General features: G+C 44.9%; 1 protein-coding gene across 6 annotated transcripts in view; it reads left to right on the forward strand.

The window, feature by feature from the left end:
- The first annotated feature begins 10123 nt into the window (after positions 1–10123).
- BEND7 (BEN domain containing 7) overlaps positions 10124–12787 on the forward strand; it is a 46657-nt gene continuing 43993 nt past the window's right edge. For 5 of the 6 annotated variants that reach the window (XM_029958092.1, XM_029958095.1, XM_029958093.1 and 2 more), the window contains exon 1: positions 10124–10403. The gene's annotated coding sequence lies outside the window, so the exon portion shown is untranslated. Of the gene's footprint in view, positions 10404–12452; positions 12648–12787 lie in introns of those variants that run through there. The other variant, XM_018068128.2, reaches the window with a different exon arrangement.

Here is a 12787-nt window from a genome sequence, read left to right on the forward strand (position 1 = left end):
GCATCATACTCAGTGTATAAAATGAGTGGGGGAAAGCTGGTCAAGGGCTGCTGCTTGGAAACTGGCTCAGCAGGTGGTGAGCAATTGCATTGGGCATCACTTATTTTGTATATTCTAATATTCTTATTATTATTACTACCATCATTATTATTATTATTATTTTCTTTCTTTGCTGTTCCATTGAATTGTCTTCTCTCAACCCATGAGTCTTCTCACTTTCACTTTCCCAATCCTCTCCCTCTGCAGTGGAGGGGAAGGTGAGACATTGTCTGTGTGCTGGCTGGGATTAAACCATGACAGACATTATACCTCATTCAAGACAGTACAAGATGAAGGAGAAAAGCCAACTCACACACAGAATTCACATGAAAGATGCAGTTACTGCCAGGTGACTCTTAGACCAAAGATCTCCCAGTTTGTAAAAAGCAAAACAAACCAACAAGGTGTCAGAGAGGTGCATAAGGAACAAGGAAGCAGCTGAAAGATGTCTAAAAGTTCACTAACAATGATTCAACCTTCTACAATTGCCCTTCTTCCAGTAGTCCTGGTTCTGTGCTCTCTTGCCTCCAAATCAAAGCATCCTGTAATGTAAATCTCCTCTGTTATCAAGACAGTTGTCTTGTCCTGTGAAGAAGTAGCAGTCTACAAAGTGCCACATCTCCTAAAAGAGTTACTGTATGGGCCATTCACTTAAGAGTTGGACTTGATGATCCTGGCTGATCTGACCCCTACCAGCTCAGAATATTCTGTGATTCTACATATATGCAAATGTGTAGATATGTTGGCATTCACCAATATCTCCCTGAAGAAGGAAAGGGAGAAAAAAATCTTTGGTGTCATCCATCTCCTCAGGATTTCTCTTTTTGAAGAGATTACAAAACCCTCGTATGTATAAGAAGTGGTGGTGTCTTCTTTTTCTTTCATTGACAGCTCATGGGGGAGATCCAGTCTTGCTTCCTCTCTGATTTCCAGGATGGCACATCTGTTTGTCTCCTCTTCACCTCGGGGTCAAGGAAGCATTTTCTGATGGACATTGAGACTGTTGGATTGTTGAGCTCATTGGGTCAGGTCTCGGTTGGACACTGTTCAAAGCTCCTCTGTTCCTCAGAACATCTTCCTCAGGCCATATCTATGCTGGCAATTCATTACAGTCCCTGCCTGATTCTTATGGATCTCTCATCCTTTGACTGTCTCCATTCACACACATTCCTTGGATGTAGGGTGGATATCTGGAGCATCACTTGCTGGACAAGCTCATGGCACACATGAAAGCTCACAGTGTGAGCTCTGCTCCTTGGATCATGCAATGGAAACTGTTCCTCCACACCACAAGAGGAGTTCTCCAAGTCTCCATTGTTCTGAGGAGCCCTCAGACTGTGGAGACTGTTTAACTGTGTTATGAAAGCAGACAATTCCTTCCCTGTGCCGGTCCCACATCCATGCAATGATCCCTTTGATGACATCACTGAATAAGATATTTTTAACGTGGTGAAATGTGTGTTTCTCCAAGCTGTATTTCAAACTATCAGTTTATCATGTATGGCATTACTCTACTCATTAGAGTCAATTAGATCACTGTTATAAACCCTAAGCTTGACTATTTGTTTTCTACTGCTCCTGTTTTTCTTTTCAGGGCAGTCCTGCTGGTTTGGTACCACAATGGCTGCATCTTTCTGTCTCATATGTGATTAATAAATATGCTATTTGCTGTCAGGGCTGTAGCCAGGCCTTTAAGCTCTCCCAAAACCACTTGCAGAGTCTTGAGAGCTCTCGGCAACTGAGCTTGGGTCTGGAAGCAATAGTGTTACCCGTGTTTTTCCTAGATCCAGGTTTCCGCAGACCTCTGGAACAACCCCACGGAGTTAACCACAAAGCTACTTTTAAGTAATTTGCTTCACAACATTCCATATGAAATGGAGGCTGAGAAGGGAAGTCTAGAAGTTACTCAAAATCTTGGAACGTTCATAAGAGCCTTGCAAGTAACAGAAATACAAGCTTAAAACATACACGAGGTGTTTCATTCCAATTTCTTGCTGGTTAAGTGATTGCTCAGCTTTATCTGCTGCAAGCCAACTGTCAACTTACAGAAAGATTATTGAAGGCAGCTCAAATAACCCAGTTTCACTCAAATAACCCACATGTCATCTATTTGTCACAGTGGTAAAACGGATCAGAATAATTTTGGTTGCTCTCAGCTGTTGTAGTCAGTTCATATTTAGTTAATACTATATGGGCACACAGTTTCACTTATCTATTTTATATTAAAACAGGGGAAAACCCTGCCCAGCTCAGCCAGCATATGCTTTCACTTGCACACCGGAGGCAGAGCTGATGCTTTACAGCTGACCGAGATTGCAGAAGAACTCATTTCAAGCAACACAGGTCACAGATGACTCTTGGAAACCTTTTTCAGACAGGTACATGGTTCCTTTTATTCATTTTCAAAACAAAAAATAAATCCAAAAATTGAATAAAATTGCCTCTATACCATGACTAAGGAAGTCCACTTCTGGAAAAGGGAGCTCCACATCAAGCCTCGCTCTTTTCTTCTTTCATTAAAGCTTCCCTTCCTTAACTTTTGGGAGGGATTAACGCATCCAGTTCCCCATTCTTTGCCCCCACATTCACTTTGCCTACAGGTATCTCCGGCTTGTCACATTCACAGGGCATCTCTGGGTGCACGACCATTTGTTCCATCAGACTTGGCACCACATCTGCTAAGAGCTGCAAACTGCGCTTCCCTACAATTCTGACTCTGGTCATCCATCCCCTTCGTTTAGTGAATCCAAGCCACTCATACTAGGCTTGCTATTTCTTATTTACCTTTCCAAACAGTAGCACACAATTTCCAGCAGGTCACAGTCTGAGAAACACTCGGCCAGAGAGAAGGCTGGGGAAGAAGCTGGGGGCAGTGCTCCACCACAGATGTCCAAATCCCACTGGCAAAGACAAGAAAAGCTCACGGGGGATGCAATGGAAGAAAAAGGTTCTCACATTTCTAATAAACAGAAGTCTCCCAAAGAGTATGACATCCATGCATCGTGAGGGGTAAAGGAAGATGCCATTTGATTTTGGTTTGTTTCACTTTTTAAAGTATCACTTGATTAGTTCTCGTGACAAGTCAACCCCTGCAGTTCCTGTCTGCCAGGACACACCTCTGTAGTGCACTGTTAAAAGAGTTAGGAAAGTAGTGACACCCATATGGATGTTACCAGTTAGTAAGGCTAGTGTGGCTTCCAGAAACATGCTTGAAACAACTGTTAGAATGATAATTATCCTCTGGTTTTGATAAAGGAATATTTAGGTGCATTGTCTAGGTTGTCTGTAGGATGCATGGGTCAAATCCTATCCCAGCAGCTTTATTATCTGTAAAATTGAGGTGGTGTAAAAACTCACTATTGCTTCTAAAAAGCTTTACATTTAAGAATAGCTAATTATTGCCAAACTGGGTGGTACAGGAGATACCTGAGGAAAATTCTGTTGTTTCAGGAAAGAGTATTGGTAGCTCAGCTCTTGGCACTGTGTCATCAGAGCCCCTAATGAATCAGTCCCAAGATGTCACCAGGGAGAGTGCACTTTTTTGACAGCAGTGGCCATTTGTGGCTGTTAAAGAATCCAGAACACCTTGCAGGAAAATCATTGTGCTGCCTTTTCTTCCTGTTTTGGTTTGGGGTTTGGTTTTTTTGCTGTTATTGATATTTTTGTAGCTAGTACTTCAGCAGTGCAGGGCAAATGATGTAAAGCATTGAACATACTCCTAGCACCAGCCTGCACCACAGATAGCCAAGCAGCAAACTCTTCCCAGGAGAGATGCAGCTACAGGACTAATCCCTGCAAATGCAGACTGGGTTGTCAAATTCCATGCACCAAGTTTTAAATCCATAAAATTGTCTCTTTCTTCAGTCTTCCCCAAAGCAAAGTCTATGCTTAACAACCCTTGGTTTTGAGACATTTTAGCTGCGTTAACAGACACCGCCACCCCAAAACACTAAATAGATGTTGCTGGATGGTAGAAAAGCTCATAAAAACATCCATTTTTCTTTCATTTTAATGTGTATAGAAGATAAATGGTTGAGCATAAAGTATTGTACTTCTGAGTTCATTAGCTTCTATTCAACACAGGCAAGAAATCTCTCAAAGTTATTACTAAATGATCATAGTTCTGTGTTGTCAGTTTGATCCCTGCAGGATGTGTCCATCTCAAAGAAAATACCCATGCAGGTGCACTGGCTGCCTCAGCAGAGGTCAGGGTTTGAATGGGTGATGGAGTCTTCAGTATCTACACATCTCTGAGGGTAAATCCAGGGGGGGCACATTAATGAAAATGCTGCTGTACATATCTTACTGCTGAACAAAAGCACCATTTTCAGATGTTGTCAGTCTCTAGCCTGACAGAGATATTAAATTCACATAATCTCCCTTTAAAAAGTGCATGTGTGAGTAGATTTTGAACTCCACAGTACCTTGCAATGAAATTTCATTTTTTAGAACTGAAAAGCGGGCAGGTGGTTATGAACGTGTCTGAAGCTATTTCTCCATCCTGAAATGCAAGTACTGTTTGAAAACATTTAGGAAAATAGAACATCTTAGTAGGAGCCGCAGCAACTTTTCATGAATTTATTTTAGCTTGCATCAGTATTCTGAGCTACAGGGATTATAATTTAGTAGAGAGACTCTCATTGGGAGAGGGGATTGACGGCGTCGAGGCAGCAGCCCTGTGAGTTGACAGGGATGCTAATATAGCCACGGCAGAAGTTTAGAGAGCAGATCAGAGCAGCTGGGTGGGCTGATAGAGAGGATCAGGGCAGCCCAGAGGAGCAGTAAGAGGATCCAAATAAGTGGATTAGTAGCATACCAAAGCACACATTACTTTTAGTTTTCAAACTCCCATTGATTTTAGTGCAAGTGCATTTACTAATGTGTGGCAGGAAAAATGGGAGAGGATCAAGGCAGAATCGAGATATGGAGAGCAGGTCCCTGTGGCAAGCTGGAAACAGAGAGGCCGGGCTGGGGAGGCACAGAGTAATGTTGCCTCTTCAGTCTCAGTCAGGACTTAGAGGAGGGTGGCTGTTGTCTGGGTTTCTTCATTCTACAGCCTCCAGGGCCTGTCTAACGGTGCTAAATGCTACTGTTCCTGCAGCTGATGCTGCACTCTCTTTCCATCCATAGCTCCAGTGATTGCATCACTGCACTCCTACATCTGCCTTGAGCAGCTGTGACTGAAGCAAACTGACACAAAAATGGAGGTATGATCAGGAGCATAACCCTCGTGGAGCTCTCCCTAGCTGGGGACTCCCTGAGCTGAGCTTGCTGCAGTTTGTGCCTGCAGCGCTCCCCAGAACTGGGACTGCTGACCCTTGGTGTGCCCGGGCTGCCATGACTGACATCGACTCCAAACGACCCACAGCTCAAACGCGCGCCTTCCCAGGACACCAGCCTGGCTTTACACTTCACTGCTGTACACAGAGGTGGTAGCAATGCAAAGACACATCTTGACTAAAATTTCTAAGCACTGTTATTCTTCATATAGCAAAAAACCTGAAAGTTCTAGGCAAGATAACAATCACTACTCACATTACCCTCAGCTTCCTTGAAGCTGAGGTTGAAAGGTTGTAAGGTTGAAATTTGTGCAGCCTATGGTTTCTCTATGTTACAGAGGAAGCAGAGGACATCCATGCATACGAGCAGACTTCTTTTACTCTTCCATATTCACTTCCATAAAAGCACTGAAACCTTTTCTTCTTTATCTTTTGACCACATCTGTTGCTTAGACACCTTGGTCTCCTCTGCCACTCCTCCCAGAATTCAAATCCAAACACTGGTTTGTCCTAGGGAAGAGTTAATGCCTTAATATCCAATTATCCCACAAGTATTGGATCAGAGTGGATGACCATCAAACTCTGACACTTAGACTATAGTGCCCTTTCCTGCAGCCTTAATCCAAGCTGCACACAAAATGACAGAGGGGAGGAAAAGCCCTTACAGTCAAAAGGGGGTTTGCATTCTGGTATGAAAATATTCAGAGGGTTTTTGACCACACAAAGAACACTTTGTACATAGATCTGGTTATATTCTTTGTTGTTTAAACAGTTCTGGAATGTTTTGGTGTCCCTGAGCCAGCAAACAGATGAAAACATTGGTCTGCCCTGTAGTTTTCTTCTTTTAAATTTATATGAGGAAGATTAACAAGCAGTAGAATGGACAAGAAGCCATTTCAAAGCAGTGTTCCAAATGAAAATTTTAGCTTAGTAAAGATAGAGATGTGAAATGTCAAGTACTACAACTGAAATGGTACAGGAAAAACTAACAGGGGATTGGAAAACAAGCTGAACTCCTGGTTTCAGACTTCTTCAGGACATCCAGAAACCCTCCTCTGTACCACCCCAGCCCTTGGATATGCCAACCTGAAAGCCTGCTGAAAGGAAAGGTTTGTAGTAAGACAGCTCAGCATCAATGTGGCCTATTGTCACCTTGGGAACTGAGAAGTACTGCCTACATATGTCGTATGACCACAAAAACATCCCTGGAAACGCTGTCTCAGTTTATAAAATCCTCAGTGACATTCATTACACATAACTAACCAAAGAGCTCACCTATTAACCTGTCACCTGTGGAGCTCCTGGTCTCCAATTTACCTCTTCGCCCTCCTGCTTCCTTAACAGCCCACTGAACTTTGTCAGGCTCCAAGATGAGTAGTAATCATGGTGCCATTAATATGACAGTCAGCAGCCTCTTCCCGCTTCACCCGGCCTCACACGGATTCCTTGACATTAGACTTTAAGCCTCAGGTCAAATCATCGAGTTTATGAGGCTTTCTCCAGTATAATTTTTCCAACTGAAAAGCTGAAGGAGCTCTTAGTACACTCATATAATTCTTCTCAGCTCTCGGACTCTTTGTTCTTCTTTGTCCTACACCATCGGACTTCCTGAATAATAATCAAAATATTGTAAGGAACTGGACACACCTGGAAGCAGAGAAAAAGTCTGGGACATCCTGGTGTGAAGAGCACTGCTGCTGTTAGTACTGAAGTATTACTAGATTAATTATATTTAATTGGTTAGCTCGTGATCTAGCGTCCAAAATGAAAAAGCATTTTACACACCAGAAAACTGTTGGGAAAATTAATATCAGTTAGAATGGGGAGGGGATATTTTGAAAGTAATTTGCAGCATAATAAATTGGTAACTAGGAAATAGTCAGGGATGAGCTGACTTGGGATATGTTGCAAGATAAAGCCCTTATTTAGTTGGCTAATTTCATGGCATTTTGAAAAACACATTACTCAATTAATGGTTTGAGGAAATACTTTGCAACTGTTCATGAATATATACAAAACACTCTGAATTTTTCATATTTTCACCAGAAAAAAAAAAGGAACTATGGGTTAATATGCAATAACCACAATCTGATACTGAGACATGAACTGAAACAAAAGATGAAATTAAAAGCTGGCTTCCCCCACCCAGCCAATGCACTTTATCCTAAGTCACTTGGCTGCCACAGCGACGCAGCCGGCGACTATCTCGGGACACAAGGCAGCCATTCTAACGGGATAAAGAGGACTTTCATCTCGGGATTCCTCCAGCCTGAATAATGCAATGGTGGCCTGTGACAAACGAGCAGATGAGCCCAGCCCAGTTGTAGGATGCCCACCCCAAAATGCCCCACAACAGGCTCACAACTCCCTGTACACAGGAACCTTCGAGTTTGTGTAGGTTTGTTCCCAAGTCCCAGCTAAGAAACACCAGCAGCACAGGACAGAAAGCTTGGTTTCCAGCTACTGGATCCTCCTACGTGTTGTGTGGATAACTAGAAGACTTTGACCTGAAGTCACCTTGTCCTAGTTTCTAATTCACTTTCATGCAGATGAGATGGCAGATCGGGGCCAAGGTGTCCATACTGGCTCATAATTTCAGAAATGAAAGCTGCAAGATTTACTCATCTGAGTGACCACAATTAGGTTTGCTTGCAGGATCGGGCCTTATTTTGCATGTAGGAAAGGATGGACCTCTCTAATTCAAAAAAGCAAAATGAGAAATACGGATGAAAAAGGGGATGTGCTAACTCCTGTAAAACATTACTGGAAACTGCAGCGTCCAGACTGAACTGTCACTTCAAACCATGAGTGTCCCTTTAAGCCAAAAAATTCAGCACAGAGAAGGAAGAACTAAAGGGAGTAAGAGAGGAGCTGATAAAACACTGCCATCACTATCTCATAAATTATACCCCAAAATGTTTCACAAAATTGAGTAACAGAGGAAAACAGAAAAGACCTTTTTATTTTTGCAGTACATTCCTTTGGCAAATGCAGGATAAAGCCCATCATGTGAGCTGAACTGTAAATGAAGGCCTTATGCTTTATAAAAATTCTCCTATTGTCCCAGGAAGGATGAGAATCAAACACAACAGTTTCAGCAATGCTCTAAGTCTTGTAAATAAAGTTAGCAGATAGGAATCAGCAGACTGCTTGGGGTGAGGGGGGGGAAAAAAAGAAAGAAAGAGAAAATACTCTTTTTGTACACAAAATTTAGGCACACTGCTACTGCATTTCAGACCTGACTTCACTGTGCTATACCAGAGATTAATTAGACCCACACAATTCAGGAAACAGCATATGACATCCATCTACCTCTGCTGCTTCAGCATCCTCCCAAAAATATATAATGCAGGATTTTAAATAGTACGTTAGCCCAGTTTCCTTTCAAAAAGTCTTACAGAGAAGTTTAGGAAAATTCCAAAAGTAGCATATTGATTGCCTCTGGGATTTTCCACTTAGCAATTTAATAGAAAATTACACCCTTACCCAATCTGTGAGGTTTCCATAACCTCCCTCATGAATTTAATTTTCCAGCATGTAATAAATTTTACCATTAGGCATATTTGCTGATATTGCTTCACCATTAAGGATATTTCCCGATTTTGCTTTTCAGAACCACATATACTGTCTGTGTGGTGTTTGGACAGCACTTTGCACTGAAGAATTCAGGTCTGACTATGTCTACACGCACAATTAGGATACAAATCACTATTGTTGGTATTCAATTTGCTTTCCTCTTGCTAATTTTATGTCATTATTACAAGCGATAGGGTCAGTCAGTATTACAGGCGCCAACGGGATTCTCCTAGGTACTCTGAGGAGACCAAGGGAAGATCTGCATTTGCATCTGTTCGAGTAGGCGTGTGCAAGTATCACATACTCTCCTCCTTGTCACAACACAGCCTGACTACATGTAAAAACACAAGATGACGATCGGAGCTGTGTTTGCAGTTATCAGTAGTCATAACTGTAAACGCCTGGGTCCCTCCTCTACAGGCAACAGGCAAAAAAGCACTCCCGGCTGTAAATAAACGCTCCACCCGCAGTGAAATTTAGCACAGTGAGCGAACTGGAAGTGTGGCTGAAGGCGTCAAGTGGTGAATAAATCAAAGCACTAATTTCAGCTGTGTTTGGGCCAGCCGTATGGCTGCGGTGACCTCGCGGTGACCGGCGGGAGGGCTGCCAGACGCCCTAAATCTCACTCCTCTGGAGAGGCAGAGACTCTTCCTCTTGCTAAGGCGATCCCGGTTTGGCTAAGGGACCGTCTTCCTCTCGCTGAGGCGATCCCGGTTTGGCTGAGCTCGGCGTCCCTCAGCCCAGCCGGGGGCTCATCGCTCTCCTCCAGGCCTCGCTCCGTGACACCAGCGGGCACATCCTTGTGGTGATTCCCGTGAAACACGGCAACAAACAGCTGTTGCTATCAGTCCCTGCGGTTTGCCCACTTTCCCGCACGCCAAGTTCAACCCCATCCCCGCCGGACCCGGCCCGGTCCCGCCAAACCCCTCAGAGTTGCCCCCGCTCAGCCCCGTCAGGGCGCTCCGCGGGAAGCGTCGAAAGGGGCAGCGCCCGGGCCCCGAGGTGCGTAGAGGGCGCGGGAGGGACGAAGCCAAAATGGCGCTGCCCACTCACCCCTCGCCTCATACCCCGCGGCGGGCCGTGTTGCGGCGGCCGTCCCCGGTGCGGCGGCGGCTCCCGGCCGCGGAACCGCCGCCTCCCTCCCCCAGCAGGTGGCAAGCGGGTCCCCGGCGCGGCGGCGAAGCCATTGCGGGCCTGCCCTTCGCCGCCGGCCGCGCCGCGCAGCCGCGGGGGGGAAGGCGGCGGCATCGCCCCCGCGGGGCTCCCCCCGCCGCACCCCGCTTTCCCTCAAAGTTCGGGGCGGGAGCGGGGGGGAGAGCGGAGCCAACTTGTCCCGGATCCCTTTATTCGCCGCCGGAGCCGCCGTGTCTCCCAACCCCCGCGTGTGTTGCTGATCGGAGGGACGGAGCTCGGTCCTGTGTCCGCCCCGCTCCTTCCTGCCCGAGCCATGGAGTTTCGCCCAGAGGAAGAGGAGGCAGGAAATCCAAAGCTTTAAACTGGTCAACGAAGGGTGAGGCGGGGGCGGCGGGGCCTTTGTTCGCTGGCCGGGGCACGCCCCGACTTTTTGCCCCGGGGGGAGCGGGGCGTTTTATGAACGCCGTGCGCCCCCGGCCGCCGCTCCCCCGGCTTCTGTTATTGAACTCCGCAATCCTCCCCTCGAACTCCCCGAAACCATTGCACGCGTTTTATGTATTTCATTTCTTTCACCCCCTTCCCTCTTTTTTTTTTATTTTTTTTTCATTATTTTTTTGCATGTGTGTTATGGATGATTGTTTCCACGTACCCCCGTTCCGCCCCCCCCCACCTCCCCAGATAAGGTGGACGTGTTTGGTTTTCTTCCAGGCAGATCTTGCACAAAATAAAGTTAGATCGTGTTTCGTGGTAAATCCTGCTTGGGCGGGGGTGGGGGGGAAGAAAAGGTAAAATCGGGAAGCGAGCAAAAAAAATAATGACACTTGAGCGGCGACGGACCTTCTTAGTATTCAACTCTTGTGGATTTATTGTGTTTGGGGTGTTTTTTTTTCGTCCCCTCGGCTGTGTACGTACGTGTATTTCAAAGAAAAGCTGAATCGAGGTTGCTTTATTAAAAATCCACGCAGGTAATTAATTGTACGTGGGCAGGGGAGAGCCGGCGGCGTGTAACTTGTTCGCTCGGGGTGTGTTTGCTTTTGGAAAAGAGGATATTTTAAGAGGGATCGCGAGGGGGGAAATATTTGGATTCATGTCGGGGAAGAAGCACAGCTCTGTGTTTCAGTCTTGTTGTTGTTTTCTTTAATTAAAGGGGAAAAAAGATGCAGCCTCTGGTAGGCATTTTAACAGGTGGACTTCCACCCCTAGGAATTTATTGTGGTTGGGGATTTGTCCCTTTTCCGGCCGATGAGATGTTTTTGCCCTGATGGATTTGATTCGAGATCGTTTTTCCTTTTGTGTTTTCAAGTATTGGACGGGAATATCTCCATGAAGCACCGTGTGTGTCCTGCATGCCAAGTTCAAGGCAGGTGACTGCTTGGGTGTAATGTCACACTGGTGAAAGGGGGGACACACATACGAGAGTGTCAGGACTTGCTGCCTAAAGAATGATGTCTTTGCAGGTGCTTGGCAAAATTATGTTCGATGGGAAGAAATTCAAAGATGAAAATAAACTCAGTAGGAATAGTAAATAATGACTGCTATATGGTGGTAGGGGGATCTGGAGCATCACACATGCTCCCTGTTAGAAACTAGAGGGTCAGTGACCTGTCAGATGTGTCTGAAACTCTATATGCTTTAGCAAACCTATCAAGGGTTTGATTTTTGCAGAGAACAGGTTTGGTTTTTGGGTTTTTGATAGTGAACGTGCTCCTGACTGGGAGGCAGAGTTGGTGCAGGACGGGTCTGGAGCCTCAGGGTTGGTGAAAGTGAAACGTGGAAAAACAAAACTGAAATTGAAAACCTGGTTTTATTTCTGTCCTAATGGACCTGTAGAAAGAATACATGCACTATCAGAAACAGGTGATTATTTTGCCAGTCTCAGTTGCACTACTTACAGGTTTAGATATGCTTCAGTGCAGGAGACAATCTATTTAACATTGTTTTAATAGGTAAATTCAGCTATGATGATACATTATTAGTAATTCTTATTTTATCTGGTGTCTCTTTTTGGATGTAGAATGTCAAATAGAAAGCTACACTAAAAGCACATCCTAGAGAGAAAATTACGTCTTTGTACTTTGAGAATGGAGGAGATAAAAATCACATTTTGCATGTGGGTCTGCACTCGCATACTCTTTTTCTATCACAGTTGATTAGAAAGATAATTATGTATAAATAGTTGTCTCTTGTAATTGGCCTTTGCCTCTTGCAGGAGTCATTCCGTAATGTCACAGTTTAGTGTTTACTGTTGTGAAATTGATATGGATTTTGCAGCGCCTGGACTGTGACATCCAAGGCAGAAGGAGGAAACCAAAGGGAAAAGGGTATGGTGTGTCAATTCATTGGTAACACACCATCTACCACACTGCTAATGGTGTGTGCCTGTACAATGCTTACTCTGTCCCAAAAATAACTTCAGAGCACCTTATCGAGATGATCAATAGTGACCAGATCAAGAGGAAATCCATTCCTGCGCTAAAACGCAGCCACCTCTGGGCTGACATGTGGTGACTTTAAGGCATCAGCTGCAGACCAGAAGAGTGTTGTGACCAGCTGGATGTATGGAGGGAAGTGCTAGAGAAGAAACCATGTGTAATCTACATATCTTAGGACCATGAGTCTGTAAGTCATTTAAGTCCTAGTTTCCATGTACTTACTCCCAGCAGATCTTGGAAGCCCTTGAGAGGATGAAGGTGCAGAGTGTGGTGGGTTGACCCTGACTGGCCACCAAGTGCCCACCAAGCCACTCCCATCACTCCCCT

This window comes from Manacus vitellinus, unplaced genomic scaffold (assembly GCF_001715985.3).
Source record: "Manacus vitellinus isolate BGI_N305 unplaced genomic scaffold, ASM171598v3 scaffold_13_pilon, whole genome shotgun sequence".
Lineage (NCBI taxonomy): Eukaryota > Metazoa > Chordata > Aves > Passeriformes > Pipridae > Manacus > Manacus vitellinus.